This window comes from Ochotona curzoniae, unplaced genomic scaffold (assembly GCF_017591425.1).
Source record: "Ochotona curzoniae isolate NIBS_2020 unplaced genomic scaffold, NIBS_Ocur_1.0 contig_1302, whole genome shotgun sequence".
Lineage (NCBI taxonomy): Eukaryota > Metazoa > Chordata > Mammalia > Lagomorpha > Ochotonidae > Ochotona > Ochotona curzoniae.
Window position 1 is genome coordinate 7,692,686 of NW_024465035.1, and position 14,514 is coordinate 7,707,199.

Consider the following 14,514-nt stretch of genomic DNA (forward strand, 5'->3'; position numbering starts at 1 on the left):
ACCAACATCTGAGTGCTAAGCTGTACTCACTGCCAGTAGAATTTCGTTCCTTTGAGCCTTTTTTAGTACTCAGAACTGGGAAACAACCAAATATTTATGTATTATATGTATTTATATGTGATAAATAACCCTAATAGCAACAGAGGATCTTTTTTTTCCCCCTAGAGGGCAATGTATGTAACATTAATCCTAGCTGAAGGGACCATGTATGGACATCAAAAACCTCTTTAAATACACACATTTAGAAGATTCTGCATTAAAAGAGGGAAGAATTTCTTCTGTATAATAGATCATGCATGTCTACAGTCATTCACAAAAATTTTTATGACATGTCCACATACACACGTCACAGTCTCAAGTCCGAATGATGATTGAAGAACAGCGTAAATTTGCCAGTTACAAGAACCTGTTCTTCCCCAGTTTAAAACCTCCTCATTTAGGTAAATGTTCACTCAGTTTGACTCCTCCAGACGGTCCCCATCGTTTTCCTCCCAACATAGTTTATGGAACGGAGGCAATGCCTTCTGAGCTTTGCTGCTGCTGAGCTCTCATCGGGACACTGCTTGCTCCTTTTACTCTGGGGACTGCCCATTTTGCTCACTGCGTCTGCCGACCAGATAACTGTGACGGGTGTAACTCACAGCCTGTAACCTCAGCAAAACCCAAGTCCCGTGGCATCTATCCTCGTTGTGATGGGTTGATTCTAGTTCTTGAAATTCACACAATGAAATCTAGCCCCCAGCACCTAAGGATGAGATTGTTTTTCTGCAATAGGGTCATTGCTCAGGCAGTTAGGTCGATAGGATGGTTCTGAATCCAAAATAGGACGTGTGTCCACCTAGGAAAGAGAAGGGCTTGGCATTGTGGCACAGCTGATGAAATCAAAGCTGCTCCACTTCCAATCGCGCTCCATGACAAAGGCCTGGCCAAAGAAGCTAGGCCAAGTGTTTGGGCCTCCACACCCGTGTGGGAGACCTGAAAGACGATCCCAGTTCCTGGCTTCAGTCTGGCCCAGGCCTAACCATTGTGGTCAACGGATAGATCTCTCTCTTTGTCTCTCCTTCTCTCTCTGCAACGCAAACTTGCAAAGATAGATAGATGGATAGACAGACAGACATATACATACATACTTACACATATACATACATATAGATGCAGATACACACTGATATTTTCTCTTTTTTAGAAAAGAGGAGCTTTCAGAACAGATATACACCTAGAGCTTATACCACATGAAACTGAAGGCAAAACTGGAAGGAGCGTTGTACAAGTCAAGGGAAAGCAAATAATGTCAGAAACTGTAAGCAACAAGACGGTGTAGACCAGTCCCCAAGAGGGAGTCCCTGTTACCACTCTGGTCTTGAACTTCCATCCCGCAGTCACACGGGGCAGTACACCGTGGTTCTTCAAGCCACCCTGGTTACAGCACTTTGTGGCAGCAGCTCCAGTAACATTCATGTACTCGCCCTCACGTCTGGATATTAGATTTCTTCCTGCTAACATTCTAACTATGGATTTTCAGTGACAGTTTTTGCTTAGGCTGTTCTTTGCTTAGGCTGTACCATTTTCAATGTCTGAAGAAAACTTACTGTAATGAAATGAGATTATAAAGCCATATATATATATGGCTTTCAAGAAAAAAAACAGGATGACAATTGAAGACATATAAAACAGATAACTATCGAACAGATAGGAAGGAAAACTTATTTTTTAAATGGATATCAAAGGGAAATTTTCTTAAAGCATCCAATTATTTTTATTCCTCTTCATCTGTGAAATGTATTAGAAATGTTTCCCCCTTTGTTTCTTAAGAAATTTAAAAAGACTGAGGGGAGAATAAGACGGGGGGGATGGTGAGGGGGAGGGGAAACCCCAATGCCTATTAAACTGTATCATAAAATAAAGAATAAAAAGAATAAACCTAGTAACATGAATGAGACAAGTTGACGGGGAAATTCCCACAAATTACTACTCAATGGAATTACATATTCAAGCAAATTTCAGTATTTTAAGAAATATCTTGTTTGTATATTTTAAGAGACAAAGATAAAGGGAGGGGGAAGGATAGGAAAGGAAGAATGAAGAAGGGAGGGGCAAAGAGTTGGAGAGAGAGCTGTTATTTAATTCCCCAAATGCAAGGGGCCAAGACCTCAGTCCAGGTCTCCCACATGGATGACAGGTGCCCAACTACTTGAGAAGTGACTTTCTGTCTCCTGGGGTGGGCACTGGCAGGAATGTGGAATTAGAAGCTGAGGGTGATCCACCCCAAGCGGGCTGCAGGCACACCAGATAGTGCCTTAGTTGCTGTGCCAAATGCCTACCCCGAGGACCAAATATTTTAAAATAACATGTTGGAACAGTTTCCAAGAATCTCTTCTGATTTGTACTTTTCACTAAGATTAGTATGTGTTTATCATTATGTGATCAGAACACAGGCAGAAAAAAATGAAGGCAAATTTAGTCATAAAATGTCATAGACTAATATTGATTATGGCTTAAACTGTTACATCTGTTGGGCTTGGAAGAACCGAACTGAATCATCAGAAAAGAACTGGATATCTTTTAAATTAAAAACAAAAAAATATTACTGTTCTTTTTAGCAAGGAAGATAATTGGATAGAAATTACTAATTAGATATGTCTGGAAAAGGAGTTTCTTGATATGATAAAAAAATTGTAGGAAGGAAAAATAATATTACATCAAATACTGATTTGGGGAGTGGGACAGATGCATGAATAAAGTCATGGTTGTGAGCCTTGGGACCCTGCAACAGCACCACTGACAGGTGTCACATCCCTCTCTGCCAGACTGTAAAATGCAAGAAACAGCATCAGCCTTGGGCAATGGTCATGAAGATCCATTAAGCTTTTAAAGATTTATTTTTATTGGAAAGGCAGATATACAGAAACGAGAGACAGAGAGGAAGATCTTCCGTCTGTTGATTTGCTCCACAGGTGGCCACAGTGGCTGCGGCTGAGCCAATCCGAAGCCAGGAGCCAGGAGCCTGTTCTGGGTCTCCCACACGGGTACAAGGTCCCAAGGCTTTGGGCCATCCTCGACTGCTTTCCCACCCCACAAGCAGGGAGCTGGATGATAAATGGGGTCACTGGGATTAGAACAAGCACCTATAAGGAAGGGCTTTAGTGGCTAGGCTACCTTGCCAGGTCCATCCACTGAGCTGTTAACACAGGTCCTGGTTTCTAAGACGTTACTACTTGAGAGATGCACTGTACTTTATGTACTGCTGAGAAAGGGAAGGAGGCTGTTAATTAGTCTTCCAAACATGCTTTGCTTCAAATTTTTGCTTGGCAATTATTTAGCATTCTGAGGCTGGCACAGTAGCTCAATTGACTAATTCTCCACCTACAAAGTTAGCATCCCATATGGATGTCAGTTCTAGTCACAACTGCTCCACTTGTGATCCAACTCCCTGCTTATGGCCTGGGAAAGCAGCCGAGGATGACCCAAGTCCTTGGGACCCTGCTAACCCATGAGAGACCCAGAAGAAACTCCTGACTCCTGGCTTCAGCATCAGCTAGTGTGGCTACTTGGGGAGTGAACCAGAGGATGGAGGATCATCCACTTTCTCCTTTTATCTGCCTCTCAAATAGAAATTAATGACTCTTAAAAAAAATCTTTCAGAGTTAGACTTTGTCATGTATAACTCGACATGTGCATGCAAGAAGTAAAGTTATTGGGCGCAGTCTCTGAAACGGTCATGAATTACAAGTCTGATGACAATGAGTGTTTTCGTGCCTGTTCTTCAGTGTGGTTGCTGTCCACAGTACGGGTAGTGATGCATTTCCTGTAAGAATGTTCGACTCTGCCTCCTGGATTCTCCCAGGCTGCTGACCCCCATAAGTACTTTCTTGAACTTACCAGAAGGTGTCAATGGGGAATTGTCAAAAGACTTATTTTTTTTTTTTCCTTACATGGTCCTTAAGGATTGCTGGCTAAATTGTTAAAGGATTTCAGTTGTTCACTCAAAACAAAGTTTGTGTATGTGCAAACATAGACAACTACATAATTACTGCTGTTTTGTTGAGAGTGACTGTCAAAATTTCATTAATTAAAAATACTCAGGTTTTCTAGATGTTAAAATGTAAAACAAAAAAAGAAAGAAATGCATATTAAATTACATTGAATAGAGTCTTTGCAGAGCTCTTAGAAGATAAAGTGGTATCAAAGGGTTTGATAAAAATTAAATTTTTATAGAAGAAAAAAGCTTAGTATTTCTATTTAAGTCTCGGCTCCATCATGTACAAAAGCACTTCAAAAATTGTGGGAAAATGGAATTAGAAGATAAGTTTATTTTGGTGCAAAAATTTTTGAAATCCGTGCATCTGTTTTTTTCATAGCTCATTTTCCATGAACTTTTTGAAGAGCCTTTGTATTTTCTGTATGGCCTGAAGAGAAGAACCTTAAATGTCCCTTAAATAGCCTACATCTCACCTGTAACGATTGTGCAAGACAGTATCAGGGAGAATGTTGCCCACACAGGATGCCACTGGTCTGACATTTCTGCCCATCTCAACCTCGTGGCTAGAAGAGCCATACCTGGGGAAAGAAAGGAGGGGCAAGGCATTTACAGACGGCATATATTTAACCCGTGAAGTTCCTTGGATATATAACAACAGACAAGTAGTGTTTGTTCTGGACAATACATGTAGCCCATTGAAGAGGAGAACAGATAAGAGAACATGGCCAGCAATGAGGGAAGATCCCAGAGGCAACTCTAACCTTCATGTCCTTGAGGTCCACCGTGGTGGCCCGGGGTGTGTGGCCACAGCTGGTCCCTGTGGAGCCCCGTGTCTGCGAGTCTGAAGGTGCGGTGTCTCCTGGCGCCTACTGAACCCGAGTTGCAAAGCTCCTAAAGCATTTCAGCTTGTGGTTCTTTATTTGGGCCAGTTCTATTCTCCTCTGCCTTGAGAGAGTCAGGATACAGAAGATGAGGCAAAAGTGAAGGTCACCTTTGTCCCAGCACACCTTCTACAGCTACAAAGGATGCTGTGAACTTACCGGGCACGCCGATTCTGTCTGCAGTGACTGTACAAGAGCTGTGTAATCAATGTCGTGGAAGATGGTCGTGTTGCCCAGACTGCCGTCTCAGTGGCCAGTGTGAGCGGCAAATATGGGTGATTGCACCGTGGTTGGTGTTTTTCCTGGGAGGTCTGGGTGGCGTTGCACACAGGGGCACCTCTAGAAACTAAGGATGGTTTGTACATACCTGTTCTCTCAAATGCGTGTCCAGTTGGAAATGCGGGTGTGTTGGAGAAAAGACTTGAGCTACTTATCCGCTATTCTGTGCGAGGTTTTGTCCTGTCAGTGCCAGAACTCGACTCCCCATAGTCAGGAATATCCAACAGCCCCTGCTAGGGAAGGGGTGGAGGGCTAGGCCCGGGTGCATGGGCTGGAGGTGGGGGGGAGGCCTAGGGAAGAGAAACACTTCAGGTTAATTGGAGCTGAGAATATAAAATACTCGTCTTAAAGTGTGTGCTTCAGTTCCGAGAAGGAAAGTGTCGAGATCATAATGTTTTCTGTGCGGGATTCAACACAGCATGGGTGTTTTAAAACAAGCGGTAATCATTTCTCATAGGGAAATTAGAAGCAGCAGCTCCGGGCTCAGGACAAGCACCAGGGAGACCTTTTCTTTACATCTGTCTGGGGAATCAAGAGCGTGGGGAATACGGGAGGAGGGGGTGGTGGAAATGAGACAGAGAGAGAGAGAGAGAGAGAGAGAGAGAGCCCTTAATGTGCCGGGTAGTCCCTTGAATCAAATGTGGCAGGCTGAGGAACTGACAGAATTGTATTGTAGAGTTTGATTTGCTGTGTGCTCTGTTCCTTGAGAAAGAAACCACACCGAATTCTCTGAAAATTCAGAAAAATCAGATGGAAGAAATTGTGGGGTGAAAACTCACAGCTGTATGGCCCCTACAGGGGTTGCATCACGAAGGGGTCAACTTTGCAATCAGGAGACAGCCGGACACCGTGGCCAGGAGGGTTCTTTGGCAAGGCTGGCTCTCGGAGCGGTCTGCGCCCTCAGATTCAGGGCTCGGGGCTGTGGCCAGCCTCGGGACACATCGGCGTGGCAGCCATGGCATTCCCAGGTGTCTGTTGAAACATTCGTTTTGTGCTGAAATAATTTTTCCCGAAGTAACAAACAAGATACTGCTTAACCCCCGAGTGAAACGTCCCTAGACACAAACGCAGGGAAATGGGTTGCAGTTGTTTGCAGAGTTCTTCAAAATGGTAGCACCGAGAAGAAAGAAGGCCCCTCTCACCCTTTCTCCAAGACCAGCTTTGTGTACTCCGTTCTCAAGTGTTAGGAGATTGCGTGATCCATTTGCATAGGGTAACTAACGTATACTGCATCATTTGCACGTCTGCAAGTACACGTGAGTAACCGTAATTACACGTGACACCAATTACTCTATTACTTTGTATTAAATTATAATGGAAAATTCCACTAGAGAATTGAAGCCTAATTGCATCTTAATTTGCATAATTTTGCATATTAATTACATCTCAGATGAATAATAAATTTCAGCAGATTTTTAATTTATGCATAGACACAAAAACAAGTGGAGAAATAATTTAGAAAAAAAAAAATACCAGCAACTATTACTTAGGGCATTCAACTAATTTTGCTTAGTTTAGCAAAACAAAACTTGGTTTGTTTAATATAGCATCTTTAGGCTGATTGCTGTTTATTGCACAATATGTCAGTCTGGTAGCATAGGTGTAGACATGGCTTTTCTTAATAAAAAAAAGTGCTCAATTATAGTATTTTGAGTTTGGGGATTTTTTAATTTTGATAAAACTGTCTCGGGGATAACATCGTTTAATTGGAAGCATCTTTAATTGTGATACATTTTTTATTTAGGCTTAATTTCTGTTGCAGTTATTTTAAATGCAGGGGATTATAAAAATAGTATGTGTCGTGTTGAAAGAGATCCCTAAGAAAATCAGTCAAATCCTTTCTTACTCTGAGTCTGTTCTGAAGTCACACGGGATTGTTCTGAAGTGATTCAGAGCAAGAAATTCCGTGTGTCTTTCTATACAATAAGGGGGTGGGCCCATTCGGAAGGGCTTTGAAAAACCACTAATATTGTCTCATTGTTTTCTTTGTTTTTCATCGCCTGCCCGGTAAGCCGCACCGCTTACTCCTGATTGTCAGAGAACTCAGTTTCAAATTCCCCCAACTTTGTTTTGGTTTATTCTTCGGGTTTAGAGCAGGAAGGCACGGTGCCCTGGCTAATTTCAGTTAACCAGCCTTCTGTGGGTGGACGTGGTTTGCCTCAGATGACGAGGTGCACGTGGAAATTCATCTCCAACACCTTCTTCTTGGGGCACGCTTGGCCGCACCTCACCTGCTGCCCCCGTGCACGGAGACGGGAGCTCTCGGCTCTGCCTCCACCAAGCCCGATGCTGTGATCATTTGCCAAATTATACAAAAGAAGACGATGACAACGTCCTAATAAATCAGGAAACTGTCAAGATTAATAATCGCAGCCGTCATCTGTTTCCCTATGAAAGCCGTACTGGCATCAAGTAGTTCCCAGTTTGTTTTTGCAGTTCTGTTGTTGCCCAGACTGGCCTGGTGCCAGCCCGGAGGCACACAACCTCCAAGAAGCCAGTCTCTAAGTCTGTCATCCCATCCGTCTCCATGTCCCGATTGTGTGGCTTCCCGGGCTCCGAGCAGGAGTTCCCTTTACCACGGCTGTTCCCCTTCTCTGCCTACCCATCGCTGTCAACATGATCTGCTATTCATTTGGATAGGCAAGGCTCTGAGCTTGAAGATTTGGATTTCTCTTTGTTTCCGTAGATTTCAATTTTTTTTCTATTTGCAAGACGAAAGTTTGTCTTGCTTTCGACAAAGTAAAACCAATGGAAAAATAAAGCTTCCTCGGTTGCTTCCTTATTGTGTGAATTTCTGTTAGGGTACAAGTCTGGGTCTGCGTTTTCCCGTCTTCTGGCTCCAGCGGCAGGAACACCTTTGAGTACTTGGATATTTAAGAGCTGAGAGTTCAGCTATTCAAGATTAACTGCGTTGGTGATTACAACTGTCTCTACTTTTGTTGTTGTTGTTCAACCCGTTCGACCAGGTTCTTAGATTAAAAAGGTTGGAGAAGAAAGAATGCCTCCCAAGACCCGCACCTTCCAACATTTAAACAATGGCTCCCTCCTGTGGTCATGCGTCAGTACTGCGGCTTGCGCAAAGGCTTACCCTAAATGTCTCCTGCGATGTAAGATCGGATTTCTAGGGAGCATACCGCATTTGCACCTTGTGTCTGAAAGCCTTTCCAGGATACTCGGGCCTGTCTTAACCACCTTATGAAGCTGCAAGCTTTGGCATATTGGGGAAAAGAACAAAGAGCCCTATGTGTATGCTAGTGGTATTAGGGTTATAAAACATCAAAAAAAAAAAAACCACAAAAGCAGAAAACCGTGCTGTTCGGCCCACAGTTTAGGACGCCCTTACAGTTTCTGGTATGTGCATTGGAGCAGACATTTGGGCTTCCATTTTGGGCCTCAGAAATGACTCTAGAACTTGCGCACTGACAGCATTCCTAAAAGGTGTTTTTTCCACGAACATCAAGGATCGATTCAGACGCTGTTGCGTTCCAGCATTTGATGATCAAGGTCTGTCTGAAGAGGGGTTAGCTCGCACCTGCTCTGCTCTGTTGGTGTTGCTCAGCCTTCCTCCAGGGCGGCCCTGTTCCACCCTCAGAGACTTCTCCCCTTGGGAAGCTCCCCGGGTTGGCTTACTGGGAAGATTAAGGGAGGAGGTGGGGTGGGACCTGTGGCTGCCTGTGGTGGGGAATGGCAGGAGAAAAGACCTTGAGACCAGAACCCCTTTTGAGTCTAACAGAATCGTCCTGGTTTCACCCAGCTGCCCTCTCTTCACACCATTGCCTGGATGATTGACTGGGCAGCCCCCATTGAGTCTGGAGGCACAGGCCTTGCCAGCGCTAACTGGAAGCACTTGAACTTGCCTTCGCAGTGGGATTCCTTTCAGAAGCTCAAGATCCAGAAAGGTGACCTTTGTTCCACATAGGCTGACCCCTCCCGCCCCCTGCGGTGCCCGTATCCCATGCGGGTGCAGGTTGCTGTCCCAGCTACTCCACTTGTGGCCTTGGAAAGCAGCACAGGGTGACCCAATTGCTAAATGGTTTTCCCAGGAACTCCTAGCTTCTGGACCAGCTCTCACCACCGAGGCAGCAATTGGAGGGGTAGAAGATCTCTCTCTCTCTCTCTGCTTCTCTGCGTGACAAATACTTTTAATTTTAACAAGAAATTCTTCTTTTTTTCTTCCTTCGAGCCTGAAAAGATGTTGCTCTATATTCTGTGCATGATTTGATAAAAAAGGAACTTTAACCACAAAAGTAAAAAAAATATATAATCTTAGAAGAAAAGAAATAATAAAGGGCTTCTTTTACACTGGTTTTACTTCCAACTTTGCAAACGATGGCTGCTTGTTCCCTCTGCTTCTGCTCTATGTCGTGGCCACCTTGATCTGCCAGCTCCAGCGCAGACTGCTGCTTGCTCCCGGAACGCACCTCTTCTGTGTCTTGAGCTCTTCGGGGCCCTGCTCATTGTGGTCTCTGCCAACACCTGTCCATTCATTCCCCATAGCAAGGAGCACTGGTGCAGCCATAGGATGGTGAAGATGATGGTGACTCTGACGTGGGTGGGTACGGCACCTGCCATGACTTCACTGAGCCTCTCGCTGCTGCCCTGCCCCACGCATAGGCCCAACCCATGCTCATACCCGGTGTTCAATAAAGCGTGTCTACCAGGAAAAAAAAAATCAAAGGAGAAACCTTGCATAGGGTTGGGTGTTGGGGTACAGCAGGGTAAACTGCCATGCCAGAGTGGATGGAAAAGCAGCACAGGATGGCCCAAGTACGTTCGCCCCGTCACCCACGTGGGAGGCAAGGATGGCGTTTCAGGACTGGCCCAACCATTGGGGAGTGAGCCATTCGATGGAAGAGCTCAGCCTCGCTTTTCCTTGCTCTCTCTTTGTGGCACTGCCTTTCAAGTAAATATTAAAAAGAAAGCAAAGCCATCTATGAATAACAGTTGGCCAAGTGAGCCAAATGAGAGTTTTTCAAAAACGAAACGGAATTTACCTCACTATGATGAACCATGTGTTAAAGGCACAAAGACACAGGACTAGCAATGTTAGGAAGTGGTTTGGATGCCCTGGCATCAAACTAGAAGTAAAAGAGATGGCAAAGAGGAAGCTGTAGGACCCGCAGCCCCATGGCCCCTCAGTCACTGTGTAGATAGTAATGAATATGGGGGGTGGGAAATAGGGGTTCTTACTGGGCTTGCTCTGGACTCTGTCTCTTTGGTGTGCAGATTCTTTTTGGCTAACTTGGTTTGCAGTGGGCTTGGCCTCTGTGAAGGCCTTGCTGTGGTGGATTGCAGCTCTTTCGATTTAAGAGAGCTGCTTGGAGAGTGTGTGCTGCCACCTTCTAGATGTGTGGGAGAGCAAATAGACGTAGGATAAGAAAACCTGAACCTTCAGCTCCCTGGGCGGTGCTTTTCCTGTTCAAATAATCAAATGAACAGAGGGCAGATCAGGTGGTAATTTACACTTTTAAGAGGAAATTTTTAGGGTTAATTTAATTGTGTTTCATTACTTTGAAAAAAAAAATGAGCAAGAGACCCCCAAATCAGGGTGACAACTCTGAAAAAAAACTGAGTCGTCATTAACTGGTCATTGCCTGGAAGCCAAGACCACAGCCTAGACCAACATCTAGGAGCAATTTCTTCTTAGGAAAATGGGTTTTTGAGTGAGTAAACCACCCACTCATCCTTTTTTTTTTCCCTCCCATCTTCTGTATAAAAATGAGTGTTTAGAAACTGTGCTAAAATTTTCAAAAACACCTTAAAAAGATTCCATTACTTAAAATGATTTGGATAATTGTGTTCAATGGTAGCCATTATTTAAAAATATAATTAGTTGCTGAACTCAGAGAAGGAGGGAAATTTCTGCAGGTGTTTCTCATTATTTGCTATGCATACAAAATATCTGCATAAATTACCATTATTATTCCGATGTATACTAAGAGACAATAAAGCATTAGCAAGCATAGAAGAACGCTGTTGACCCACAGACAGTGAGAGAGAGAGGCCTGGACGCGCAGTAATAGTGAGCTGGCCTTCAGGCTGTCACTGCACATGTGCAAGTGCTTTCAGAATGGAAACAACTCTGCACCTGTAACAATATTACATATCGATCTTAACTCCAGCAGAAAAAGACTGGAAGCAGGGAGGGAGTGGGGAGCAATGAGGAAACAACATGGAAAGCGATTCTTACTGTCTCAAAGGTTGAAAAACTCCCTACGTGGTCTTCTGGAATATTTCTTTGAAGTTTGTCCTTCGCTCACAATACAATACATAACCAATTCTTTTTTTTTTTATATTGCACATTTCACGTTTTTCTTTTAGGTATTTATAGGATGTGATGGTGATGTTAGTCACCCTGGTCCAATGGAACGTGTAGTTTATGGACCTGTTCTGTACCTGCACCATTCCGTACGGTGACCGGCAATCACAAGTGGCTATTGAGCCCTTGAAATATGGCTTCAACTAAGGGTCTAATGTCTAATTCTTCAATTTTACCAACTTCAAATTTAGAGGCTAGTTGGATACTGTATTGAATAGCACAATTGAGTTATCTGTGACAATAACAACAGTGTTTTTTTGGAGTGCTTACTGGGTTCTATTCATTTTTTTTAATTATAAAATCAGATATACAGAGAGGAGGAGAGACAGGGAGAAGATGTTCCATCTGCTGATTCACTCCCCAAGTGGCTGCAATGGCCAGAGCTGAGCTGATCCCAAGTCAGGAGCCCGGAGCCTCCTCCGGGTCTTCCATGTTAGTTCAGGGTCCCAAGGCCTTGGGCTGTCCTCGACTGCTTTCCCAGGCTTCAGTGGGAGCTCAATGGGAAGTGGGGCTGCTGGGATGCAAACCGCTGCCCATTTGGCATCCCAGTGCATTCAAGGTGAGGACTTTAGCCACTGGGCTGTCACACCAGGCCCCATGCTCAGATTCTTAACTTTTATTTATTATTCAATGTATTGAAATGATGAGAGAGAGAGAAAGGAAGTAAGAAAGGAAGGAAGGAGGGAAGGAAGGAAGGAAGGAAGGAAGGAAGGAAGGAAGGAAGGAAGGAAGGAAGGAAGGAAGGAAGGAAGGAAGGAGGGAGGAAGAGAGAGAGAAAGAAAACAAAAAGAAAAATTGCATCTTCTCACCTGTTACACTTGCCCAATGCCTACTGCAGCTGAGGCAGGGCCAGACCAAAACCAGGGGCCTAGAACTCAGTCCAGGCTTCCATTGTGAATTTCAGAGATCCAACAAATGGAGTCATCAACTGAATTGAGACTAGAGCTGAGATTCAAACACAGGCACTCCAATATAGGCTGTGGGTGTGCCAAGGGGAGCTTCAGTAGCCATTCCCAATGCCAGTTTTGATTCACTTTTTTAATCCCTCTTGATTGCAGTGGGTGTTACTGGAAATTTACAAGGTGTCTTGCAGTTTGGGGAATAGTTTTAAGATTCATGTGATCTTTGGATGTTAGGCATTTATATTTTGACTAGAACTAGAGAGGGATCCGGAAGATAGACGTAAATTTCACTTAACCTTAATTATATAGTAGGCACTTAACAAACACCATTTAAGTAAAATAATTCCTGTTGAGCTTCAGAAAGGTTCAGAAAATGATTCAGAGACACAGAGCTAGTTAGCTCGAAAGTGAAGATCTGAGCTAAGTTCTATTGAGTATGGACACTTGCTCATGTTCTGGCCTTCCACCTGCTACATTCGGTGGTCTTTGATTTGGGCTTGATAGTCTCAATATTGTCCAGCCTCACTTCTCACATTCAACACATTCAGAACCTTAAAGGCGCAGAACAATGTCAGATTGTATAATGACACGTCTCAAACCCTTACAGTTCTTATTCCAACTGATGGAACCCCACACCCCCATATCCCCACTTTGTGACATTTCACACAACACTAGTTTCTAACTTTCATCTCGTCCTAGTGGTTTTACTGGTTCCCAGCCCCAACTTCTTGGTAAGAGCAGAACAAAGTACCTTTTCCTGAATCTCCCTGACACAGTCATCCTGTATTCGCATGTATGGTACCTGTTATACTTACCCATTCGGATGTCTTTCTTCTTTTCTCCAACACTCAATCCTGAATTCTATTGCTGTCCTTTTTGTGTCTCCAGTAATTAACAAACTGCCTGTGCACAGTAGGTGCTTAAATATTTGTTGAATAATTGGGTAGACTAAATCACTCAGCAAGTTCTTGTGTGAACTCTATGAAAAATTAATTCAACCAAGATATATGTTCTTCTAACTCGGACAGGACTGTAGGGTTTCGATGTGTAATAAAGGACTCTTCCTGGCTGTTTTTGGACTGCTCTGACCCTTCCCCTGCGTAACGGTGACCTTTATAGCAAGTGCCTTACTTTTATTCACAAAGCACCTAAGTCAAGTATACACAATCCACAGCATAATTCAAACCTTAAGCAGCCCCCTCCCTCACTTCCCCCTGTCGTCGGAGTGGACGTGGTGTCTGTGAGTCTGACAAAGCAGGTGGCTGTGCAGTTGGCGTGGCATTTGTTGTTTTGGATAGGATGGGCTTACTCCTGTTCTAGTTGTTTGTTATCTCTAGGAACTGGCTGACCCGCAAGGGGCAATCTCTTCTTGAACATCAAGATTTTTACAGTGTCAAATTATCACAAGATACAGAAAAGATATAGCATGATTAATTCAATAACATTGAACTAGTAGCTTTCTCACTTTTCTGTCGGCAAAAAGTGCATCATAGTTATTATAACATCGTGGGGGTGTGAGAATTAAATGAATTTATATATGTGCATTGTGGATGTAATACACAGAACAGTGCCTGACACTTAAGAAACATGATTTAAAAAATTGACAGTGATATTTGCACTTTTGTACCTGTCACAAGGCCCCCAAAAGTCCTGAATGAATAAACATAAGAATGAATGGAGGAAATCCCAAGATTATACACCCTGAGGTTCATCAATCAACATTGACCATTTCTTAGAAACAGAAAGTGCATCCGTGGGCAAAGCTGGCCCTGCAGTGGAAGGAGACATCCGATCGAAAGGAGTCGGATTCCCAGCAGCCTAAGTCCTCGCTACAGTCGCCCTGCAGTGCTTCCACCAGACCATCGAGCTCTGTCTCAATATTCAAGGCAAGCATTTGTCTTTCAGAATGTTTTTTTCTGGCATCACTGCAGTCATTGCAGTCATTAAATGAAACATAATTTTCCCCATCCACAACCTAGTGAAGTTTAGTTGCACTTGGTACCACTCCCAATTTAAAAAAGAAAATATTCACTATCTGATATTAGCAGTATGAGGCAACCTAAGAAATAAGTGTGCGTTGGGTCTCTAGCTGGATGTTAACCGTAGTCTCTGTATGGGGCATCTGTTCAATTGAAAATGAGGTGGCAGCACCTA